The following is an 11,011-nucleotide window of genomic DNA, read 5'->3' as shown; positions in this document are numbered from 1 at the left end:
GATGGGGAAACAGTGGAAACAGTGGCTGACCTTATTTTTTTTGACTCCAAAATCACTGCAGATGGTGACTGCAGCCATGAAATTAAAAGACACTCCTTGGAAGGAAAGTTATGACCAAACTAGATAGTATATTCAAAAGCAGAGACATTAATTTGCCATCAAAGGTCCATCTAGTCAAGGCTATGGTTTTCCCAGTGGTCATGTATGGATGTGACAGCTGGACTGTGAAGAAAGCTGAGTGCCGAAGAATTGATGCTTTTGAACTGTGGTGTTGGAGAAGACTCTTGAGAGTCCCTTGGACTGCAAGGAGATCCAACCAGTCCATTCTGAAAGAGATCAGTCCTGGATGTTCTTTGGAAGGAATGATGCTAAACTGAAACTCCAGTACTTTGGCCACCTCATGCGAGGAGCTGACTAATTGGAAAAGACTCTGATGCTGGGAGGAATTGGGGGCAGGAGGAGAAGGGGATGACAGAGGATGAGATGGCTGGATGGCATTACTGACTCAATGGACGTGAGTTTGGGTGAACTCCAGGAGTTGGTGATGGACAGGGAGGCCTGGCATGCTGCGATTCATGGGGTTGCAAAGAGTTGGACACAACTGAGCGACTGAACTGAATTGATCTCATGGAATTTTATTTTACTTTATTTTTTTATATTTATGTATTTGGTTGCAGTGGTCTTAGTTGCGGCATGCAGGATCTTCATTGCACCGTGTGAGATCTTTCCCTGGGGTACATGGTCTCTCTAGTCGTGGCTCTTTGGCTTCAGTAGTTGCACCATGGGGGCTTCATTCCTCCAAGGCACGTGGGACCTTAGTTCCCCAGCCAGGGATCGAACCCGAGTCTCCTGCATTGCAAGGTGGATTCTTAACCACTGGACCACTAGGAAAGTCCCTCTCATGGAGTTTTATATCTACCATAAGGACAAAGATCAATCAATAGGTAAGCAATTAATTAAGTCATTTCAACTTCTTAAAAAAATAAACCAAAAAACCCAGTCATCATGATGTGTGTAGCTGATGTATGTACCAAAAATGGGCAACAGGCTGCCTAACCAAGTCACTTCTCCAAGGAGGGCAACTATGGGTTAGATTAGCTGCCTTGGTATCCAAAGAGCAGATCCGAGGGGGGCTAGACTCTGTTTATAAGTCCCCTTCTTCTCTGGTGCCACAGTTTTTCCCCTGGGGCAGAAAAAAAAAAAATTAAGGTTAACAACATGGTCCCTAAACCACAGGCTCGGGCAGAGCTGGAGACAGAGACCATGATTATTAAGTTCTGCCTGATGCCAAGATGAAAGGTAATCTATAAAAAAATAAAAAAAAAAGAACTAGTACTATTAGGGTAGAGGTGGGTCAGCTCCTGGCTTTAGCCAGGGGCTGGAGAAAGCCTGAGGATTCTTCAACATGAAAGTGTTGCCGCAAAGACAAGCTGTGATTAATCAGTACTGTCATTAGTCCTTCCATTACCGGCTGGCTGGGCCTTCACCGGGAGGATGGCTCTTAAAAGCACCCTCTGCTGCTGCTGCTGCTAAGTCGCTTCAGCCGTGTCCGACTCTGTGTGACCCCAGAGACGGCAGCCCACCAGGCTCCCCCGTCCCTGGGATTCTCCAGGCAAGAACACTGGAGTGGGTTGCCATTTCCTTCTCCAATGCATGAAAGTGAAAAGTGAAAGTGAAGTCACTCAGTCATGTCCGACCCTCTGTGACCCCATGGACTGCAGCCTACCAGGCTCCTCCGTCCGTGGGATTTTCCAGGCAAGAGTACTAGAGTGGGGTGCCAGTGCCTTCTCCACAAAGCACCCTCTACTGCACCCTAAAGAAAACCTTCATAACCACTAATACCCCAACCCCGCCCACCATCCCAATGTCCCTGGACTCTCTGAAGTTGTATACCTACTGCTTGCCAAAAACTTCCCCAACTAGGTATGTAATATACTGGGGTATTTTTTTTCCCTTCCAGTTTTATTGAGATATAATTGACATAAGTACTGTATAAGTTTAAGGTGTACAGCACATTTTGCGGAGAAGGCAATGGCACCCCACTCCAGTACTCTTGCCTGGAAAATCCCATGGACGGAGGGGCCTGGTGGGCTGCAGTCCATGGGGTCGGTAGGAGTCGGACACGACTGAGCAACTTCATTTCCACTTTTCACTCTCATGCATTGGAGAAGGAAATGGCAACCCACTCCAGTGTTCTTGCCTGGAGAATCCCAGGGACGGGGGAGCCTGGTGGGCTGCCATCTCTGGGGTCGCACAGAGTCGGACATGACTGCAGCAACTTAGCAGCAGCAGCAGCAGCACATTTTGACATTACATACTCTATGAAATAATCATCACCATAATGTTTAGTGAAGATCCATCATTTCATATGGATACAAAATTAAAGAAATAGAAAAAATTTTTTCCCTTGTGATGAAAACTCTTAGGATTTACTCTCTTAACTTTCATATGGAATACACAGTGGTATTAATTATATTTATCCTATTGTACATGCAATATACATCTTTCTGTATGAATGTGAGAGTTGGACCATAAAGAAGGCTGAGTGAGAGCTGAAGAATTGGTGCTTTCGAACTGTGGTACTGGTAAAGACTCTTGAGAATCCTGTGGACAGCAAGGAGATCAAACCAGTCAACCCTAAAGGAAATCTGAATATTCAACCTGAATATCCATTGGAAGGACTGATGCTGAAGCAGAAGTTCCAGTATTTCAGCTACCAGATGCAAAGAGCTGACTCATTGGGAAAGACCCTAATGCTGGGAAAGATTGAGGGCAGGAGGAGAAGGGGATGACAGAGGATGAGATGGTTGGATGGCATCATTGACTCAAAGGACATGAGTTTGGGCAAACTCCAGGAGATAGTGAAGGACAGGGAAGCCTGGTGTGCTGCAGCCCCTGGGGTCGCAAAGAGTCAGACATGAATTAGGGACTGAACAACAACGTGTAATATACCATTATAGTAACCACTCTGAAGATTCAATGCTATTGCCTCATTCTTTTTTTTGCTTTTCTTTTTTGGCTGTACTATGAGACACATGGAACTTCCCTGACCAGGAATCGAACCCATGCCCCCTACAGTGGAAGCACAGAGTCTTAAACACTGGACCACCAGGAAAGTTTTTGCTTTTTTTTGGCAGGGGTTGGGGGGTGGGGAGAGGGGGGGCAGCAGGGTGGAGCGGAATTCTTGCCTCATTCTTGACCTATGGGTCAAAAAACTAAAACTCAGCTTTGGGGGTGACCAAGTCAGAACTGAGACATCAAGTCTAAAGTTCCTTCTACCATGTTCCACACCTTCTGGCCCCGTGCTCACACACCATCTCCTGACCCGTGAAGATTCCTGAGCAGCAGCTGAGGTCAAGAAAGAGCAGAAAAACCACCACTAGGGAATCTTATCCTCCTATGCTCTTCCCTCCTCTCTTGCTCTCTTTAATGGGGTCAACTCTTTGGCTTCTCCAAGGACCTTCCAGCTTCTATCTGCTATAGAGGCATCACACATTTTTCTCAAGGACACGGTGTGATCAGATTTTATCAGGCCTAAGAGAAACAGCATTTTCAAGGATGTGAGGGCTGAAAAGAAGATGTCTTGGTGTAGATTCAGCAAATACTGGCAATTTTCTTCCAGTTTTGGTTGCTGTCAACTACAAATTCATCTATCACTTGTCCCAAGGCTGCCACGTCTGTTGGGAACATTCTATGTTAAGAGTGGCATTGCTGGACCACCCTGGTGGTCCAGAAGTAAAGACTCTGAGTTTCCACTGCAGGGGAGTTCGGGTTCCATCCCTGACTGGGGGACTAAGATCCCGTGTGAAGCCGTACTGCCTGGAGTTGTTAAGGAAGACCTCCCACCTCCTGAGAACTATAACTCAGTTTTCCCATCTATAGAATGGGAATAGCTAACTTCCTTAAGATTAAGAGCATGAGAAAATGCTTCTTTCTCTTTTAGTTTGTTAATTGCCTCACGCTGGAGGTATTCAGCCATGGCTCATCAATTCACTCATTCATTCAATAAATACTTTACTTTGAGCACCCACAGTATGCCCAGTGCTGCTTTAGGTTCTGGAGGTAAAGTCAAGAGTAAGACATGGGGCTTCCCTGGTGGTTCAGCGGCTAAGACTCTGGGCTCCCAGTGCAGGGGGCCCAGGTTTGATCCCCTGATCAGGGAACTAGATCCCACATACTGTAACTAAAGATCCCATATGCCACAACTAAGACCCAGTGCAGTCAAATAAATAGATTTTTAAAAATAAGAAGAGTAAGACATATCTATATATCTGAGTCTAGAGGACCCCTAGCTTCCTCCAGATTCTCCAAGAGCTCTGTGAACCAAACAGCTGCAGTAAATCCTTTCTGATCCAGAGACATTACAGGTTCCTGGGCCATCCTCCTCCTGCCTCTATTTCCCCATCTATAAAGTGGGACTAATGATAAACATCCCCCACGCACACACACAAGGATAACATCAGATTAATCCAATGAAGAGAACTAGGTGCTTTGAGCTCCCTGTGAAAGGGAAGATTCAAGCACTGTAGAGGCTGAGACTTGTCTACTGCATGCACAAATGTGACTTTCTCTCCTGTTCCTGGGAGTCCACAAAATCTAAGAGGACACTTCTGGACCCTGGGGAGAAGCCTGAACAGGCTCTGGAAAGGGACAGGGTCCCAGAGTTACAGACTGAAGTGAGAGAGGGACCACGCACATGCATTTACCTCCGGGTCACTGGTTCCAACACAGGCTGGCAGATCTCAACTGAAAGTTACTGCCATCTGCTCCATGACCTCAATCCATTCGCTACCATGCACATTGCAACTGGCAGCCCCAGCGGGCAGGCTGGCACTGACCGTAGCTGAAAAATGGGTCACTCCCAAGAGTCCCAAGGGCTGGCCTGGGCCCTGGATTGGGGCAGGGGGTGAGCAGGGAGGGGCCTGGAACTTCCATCTAAAAGAATAGCTGGAAGAGTGGCATGGGTGAAGGTCTCGTCCACTAGGAAGCTCTCTAGACTCCACCTTCCCTCTGCTCTGGATCCCAGCAAGCAATGACATGTCACCCACCCCCTGCCATGTGTAGGACCCGGATGTCAGGTAAACCACAGCAAAGCAGGATGGGATATCTAGTCGATTTCACATGACAATAGGAGCTATTTTTCAAGAACCTACAGTACGCCAAGGAAGAAGTTGGGCATATGACCTGTACCACCTCATGCAATTGTTAGTCCAAATCTGAGAGCTATGGACTCTTGCTTTCAATTTACAGTGAGAAAACAGAGGCCCAGAGAGGGAAAAAAAACTGCCCAGAGTCACTCAGCCATAGGTGTTGGCCCAGGATTTGAACTCAAGAAGTTATTGTTTAATGAGTTACAGAGTTTCAGGGTGGGGAGATTTTAAAAAAAAGTCCTGGAAATGGATGGTTACATGTGAGGGTACTTATTGCCACTGAACTGTATACTTAAAAATAATTTAAATGGTAAATTCTGCTCTGTGCATTTGACTACAATATAATTACTTACATGACCATCCTTAGAGGGAGGCCTAAATGGGATTATTCATTCCATGGAACTCTATACAGCAGCAAAAACATGACAAGTCTGCATTACTAATATGGAAAATTTCTTAGGGATATTGTTAAGCAAAAAAAAAAGTTGCATAGTTATACATCTAATATGAATCAATTTATGCAAACACACACACACACTCAAAAAGCTCCATTTATTTTCTGTGTGTGTGTGTGTGTAGCCAGTTGTGCTTGTTTTGAAAACATAAATTTGTTCCATCATGATTGATATATTTGGGAACAATCTGAGCATAACCAAATTTCGTGTTTGCTCATGCATGATTTCATCCACAAGAAACACTGGGTCAATGCAGAAAATTGCACCCAGCTGAACTGACCACACAGGAACACACCAAACAGACACCCCACAACCTCTTCCATCTGCCTCCGTGTACAGCGTGTGTTATGAGCCACACCTACCCACACCTGGGTTACAAATTTCTGATTTCAGACAAACCTCTTTCTCCCAATTCACAAGAATTCAAAAGCTGCAGCCTTTCTGGCACCACTTCCACAAGACAAGTTCAGGACTTTGCCAAAGTCTAATTCCATAGTTATTATAGCATTTAGATATTTCTTTTTTTTTTTTTTTAAGGTATTTCTTAACCATTTAACATGTGTAAAACTGTGCTATTGTTTTTATTAGTTTTCTTTGTTTTTTAATGTGTAGAGTGTTGCCTCCTTAGTTTTATTTTTCTCATAAGTTCTTGCAGTTTTATTGTGTGATTTTTTTTCATAGTGTAAGATTTTAGGACTGCATATGCCACATTATAGCAGAATTAACTGCACATACATCTTTTTCTAAAGATATACATGTACCCACACACGTGTATGCATGAGTGTATAGATAAATAAGTGAAAATTTATAAACTGATAACAGTGAACTTATCATTGGGATGGGGAGGTTGGGGGAAGTAGCTAGAAGAACTTTAGTCATATGTATTGGTTTAATTTTATAGGAAGTGTTGTTAATTTTATTAACTGTGTAGCTAAATTTTTAATTAAAAAAAAAAAAAAAGACCTCACCGTTTCCAGACCCATGTTCATAGCAACACTATTCACAACAGCCAAGATATGGAAGCAACCCAAATGTCCACGGATGGATAAATGGACAAACAAAATGTGGTCATTCCATAGAATAGAACATGACTCAGCCTTAAAAATAAGGAAATCCTGTCACGTGGTCCAACGTGGATGAACCTTGAGGACAGTGTGCTGAGTGAAACAAACCAGACACAGAAGGTTAAATACTGTACGAGTCCACTTATACGAGGCCCCTAGTGTACTCTGATTCACGGAGGTAGAAAGGCGGGTGCCAGGGCTTGGTGGGGGAAGGGGGGTCAAGAAATGGAAAGCTAGTGTTTAATGAGAACAGAGTTTCCGTTTTGCAAGATGAAAAGAGTTTTGGAGAACTGTGGCACGACAAAGTGAATGTATTGACCCCTGCTGAAAATGGTTAAGATGGTAAGATTTAACACACTTAGAAATGGTTAAGATCACAAATTTTAGGTTACAGTTTTTTACCATTGTTACATTAAACAATAATAATAATAAACTTAGGGATTTCCCTGGGATCCAGTGGTTAAGAATCCACCCTCCTGTGCAGAAGACACAGGTTCAGAGCAACTAAGATCCTGCAAGGGTCAACTAAGACCCAGTGCAGGCAAATAAATAAATATAAAAAAAATTTTTTTTAAGATCCATAATAATGGGTATAATTATATCACCTTGCTGCACACCTGTAACTAACATATCATTGTTAATTAACTCTGCTGGAATCTAGAATAAAAAATTTTTAAATAAAAATTCCATAACAAACCCCATGAAAAGTTCCACCAGTAAAGCGACAGACACTCAAGCTACCCAAAAAGATACAGAACAGCCCATTTCCTGAAACTTCTAGAAGAATACAGGAACCCTGTGTAAAACTAGAGGGTTGACTCTGGTTTATCAGCTCCTCCGGCCAGTTGGTTGATTGACTGGCGGAGGCATCATGCCCCACCCAGAAGCTTAATATGAGACCGGAGTCAGGAGGGCACCATAAATAACACGTTAACCACCGACTCTTCACAGGGCCAGGCATCCAGCAAAGCACCACGTGGATTTGTCCCTCCAAATGTGCTGTGAAACCAGATCCTGCCTGCCCTCCACCAAGAAGGTGCCCAGAAAATCTATGACCGGGCACACCGCAGCAGGAGGAGCACCGGGCCCCAGGGTGGTGGGTCAGCCAAGGCCTCCAGACTCCATCCCATGGGCCACCCGCAAATGCCCCGGTGGACCTGCCAGCTGCTCCCAGAGAGAGAGAGGCCCCGGAGATGAAATAGCACGCCTGCATGCGTGTGCTGCATAGCGGGAGGACGATCTTGGCAGTCCTGTGTGGGAAGCTTTCGGAACACCTGCCTCTAGGATTGCGGGGGTGGGGGGCAGACCCTCTGCCAGGGCTCCCCGCCTTCCCGGGGCCCTGAGTGATCCTCAGACGTGCCCTGGGCCACCGCCACCGCCTTCAGCGGCAATCAGAATAATGGGCCGCATCTGCCCTCACTGATGAGCGGGTGGGTAGAGGAGACAGGATTTCCAACCATCTGTGTTTCCAGCATCTCTGAGCCACCAGGGGAAGGAAAGGGCACTCCAGCCAGCTCCGCCCCCTGCCAAGGGCACTGGGAAGTGTTGTCTCTTCGCTCAGAAATACCGTTCCCACCTCTGGCCCTCCTGGTTCTCAGGCAACCTTTGAGATTCAGCTAGTGCCTCCTCCTCCAGGAAGCCTCCCTAGCCGCATCTCTCCCACCTCTGACCCCTGGCAGATAGAAGCCCTTTCGACCAGGTCTCTCATGCCCAGACCAGTGCCTGGCACAGAGAAGGCTGGTTAAAGGAAGCTACACAAGATGAGAAGGAAGTTGAGGTCTTCTCAGAGGTGGGGATCAAGAATGGGGGGATCTTAAAGCTGGAACAGATCTTAGAGGGACTGAGGGAAGTCATCATTTTCTTGGCTTCCCCAGTGGCTCAGATCGTAAAGAATCTGCATGCAATGCAGGAGATGCAGGTTTGATCCCTAGGTCAAGAAAACCCCTGCAGAAGGGAATGGCAATCCACTCCACTATTCTTAACTGGAGAATTCCATGGACAGAGGAGCCTGGCAGGCTACAGTTCATGGGGTCACAAAGAGTCAGACACAACTAAGCGACTAACACTACCTTTTCTTGAGAATCTGTTCAAAAGCCATCTCCTTAAAAGCACAGGCTCAAACACATAAACCAAACATTCAAGGGCTATTCTCACAAAGTTAAAGAGTTACCACACGATGCAGCAATTTCATTCCTATGTATGCATCCCCAAGAGAAATGAAGACAAATGTCCACACAAAAACTTGTGCAGGGGACTTCCCTGGAGGCCCAGTGGTTGGAACTTGGTCTTCCGATTCAAGGAGTGCAGGTCTGATCTCTGGTAAGGGAGCTGGGATTCCACATGCCTTGTGTCCAAAAAGCCAAGAGGTGGAACAGAAGCGGTATTGTAACAAATTCAGCAAAGACTTTAGAAATGGCCCTCATCAAAAAAAACCCAAAAACCCGTGCATGAATATCTATAGCTGAATTATTCACAGTAGCCAAAAGGTGGAAACAATCCAAATGACCACCAAGTGATGAATGGATAAACAAAAGGTATATCCGTACAATAGAATATTATTCAGTCATAAAAGAAATAAAGTCCTGATATGTACTACATCGTGGATGGAGCTTGAAAACGTGGTGCTCCGTGGAAGAAGCCAACCACAAAAACCCACATATTGTGATTCTCTCTCTCAGAAACAACCAGAGTCGGTAAATCCATGGAGACAGAAGGCAGATTGATGTTTGCCAGGGGCTGGGGGGAGGGGAGAAAGGGGCATGACTGCTTGAAAATATTTTCTGTGAAAATGTCTGGAACTGGATCAAGGTGATGGTTGCACAACACTGAATGGACTGAATGTCAACGCATTGTTTGCTTGAAAATGGTTAATTTTAGGGACTTTCTCAGTGGTCCAGCAATTAAGAATCTGCCTTCCAGTGCAGGGAACACAGGTTTGATCTCTGGCCGGGGAAGATTCCACATGCCACAGGGTAACTAAGCCCACGCACCACAACTACTGAACCTGAGCTCTAAAGTCTGTGTCCCACAACAAGAGAGTCTGTGAGCTGCGATGAAAGCTCCCCACAGCGCAACTAAGACCCAACACACCCAAATACATAAATAATTTTTTTAATGGCTCATTTTATGTTATGTGAATCTTACCTGGATTAAAAAACAAATTCCAGGGACTTCATTCCTAGGTACCCCAACTCTTGCTAGACCCCCAGATGAAGAACCCAAAGTAACACCCTTCTTTCTCTTTCATAGCTGAGGATAAGCCCAGAGAGGAAACAGAATTTGCTTCTCCTTTTAGATCTGGAGTCAGTGGCCCCTGACTCCCCATCCAGTGCTCTTTTTACATCTTCCCAGGGTGCTTCTTTGCCCTTGTGTGTGTGTATTAGTCACTCAGTCATGTCCGACTCTTTGCAACCCCATGGACAGGCTTCCCTGTCCACAGGATTCACCAGGCAAGAATACTGAAGTGGGTTGCTATTCCCTTCTCCAGATCTTCCTGACCTAGGGATCGAACCTGGGTCTCCTGCATTGCAGGCAGATTCTTTTACCATCTGAGCCACCAGAGAAGTCCCGCTTCTCAGCCTTACACGGTCTCAGACAGCTGTGTCCCACCCCCCGCCCCCTGTATATGTTTCCTATCTCTGAACCTCAGTTTCTCCAATACAATTGGAGATTTGGGCAAGACATGATACCTGTGATCATATGATTTATGGTAGGTATCTGAATGAGCAGTAATTCATTTTTATGCATTCATTGTTATTTTAACATGTTCTGGGAAAAAAAATATGAGGAGCAAATCAAGCCATAAGTGATAGAGATGAAAGGATGTGTGTATAAATGTTTTCCTTTTTTTCAAGTTTTCACTAATGTTTTGTTTTCCTTAAAAAAAAAAAAAAAAAAAAAAAAAAAACTTGCATTTGCCACACAAAAGCCAGAGGGCTTGAATTCATCTGTATCCTTTCTTGGTGAGGAAACTCATGCTTGCTAGACTTAAAATAGATGTTTATTTTTTATTTTTTCAAGTGAGTCAGTTTAGAGGAAAATATTCAGAAAATAATCCTACAGGTGGTGTAATCATGGAACAAAAGGGGAAGAAAGAACGTGACTAATTGGAGTTCAAGACCGGCTGAAAGGCAGCTGTGACATTTTGCGACCCCATGACAAGTTCTGGGCTTCCCCGGCTCCTGGCCTGACTATTTAGGGTTCCAGCTTGAAACACACCAGTCAGGATTGGCAAGGAGACAGGTGGGACCTTCAGAGGGCCTCTCTCTGGGGCAAACGTGTGAAGCTTTGTCTCCAAACGGCCCCAGACTCCACACGTTGGTTGACCAGCAGCCTTGGGAGC

At 45.3% G+C, this 11,011-nt stretch overlaps 1 long non-coding RNA gene across 2 annotated transcripts; it reads right to left on the bottom strand.

The window, feature by feature from the left end:
- Positions 1-619: 619 nt before the first annotated feature.
- On the bottom strand, positions 620-5,411 carry LOC112579924. 2 transcript variants are annotated; one of them, XR_003104227.3, is made up of 2 exons: positions 4,707-5,411; positions 620-915 (listed from the first exon to the last, which is right to left on the bottom strand). It is a non-coding gene; the product is annotated as an uncharacterized LOC112579924 (long non-coding RNA). The 2 variants fall into 2 exon arrangements; XR_003104226.3 differs by having other exon boundaries at positions 620-849.
- Between the last annotated feature and the right edge of the window lie 5,600 nt (positions 5,412-11,011).

The sequence above is a fragment of the Bubalus bubalis genome, chromosome 17 (assembly GCF_019923935.1).
Source record: "Bubalus bubalis isolate 160015118507 breed Murrah chromosome 17, NDDB_SH_1, whole genome shotgun sequence".
Lineage (NCBI taxonomy): Eukaryota > Metazoa > Chordata > Mammalia > Artiodactyla > Bovidae > Bubalus > Bubalus bubalis.
This window is presented reverse-complemented; position numbering and strand designations above follow the sequence as displayed.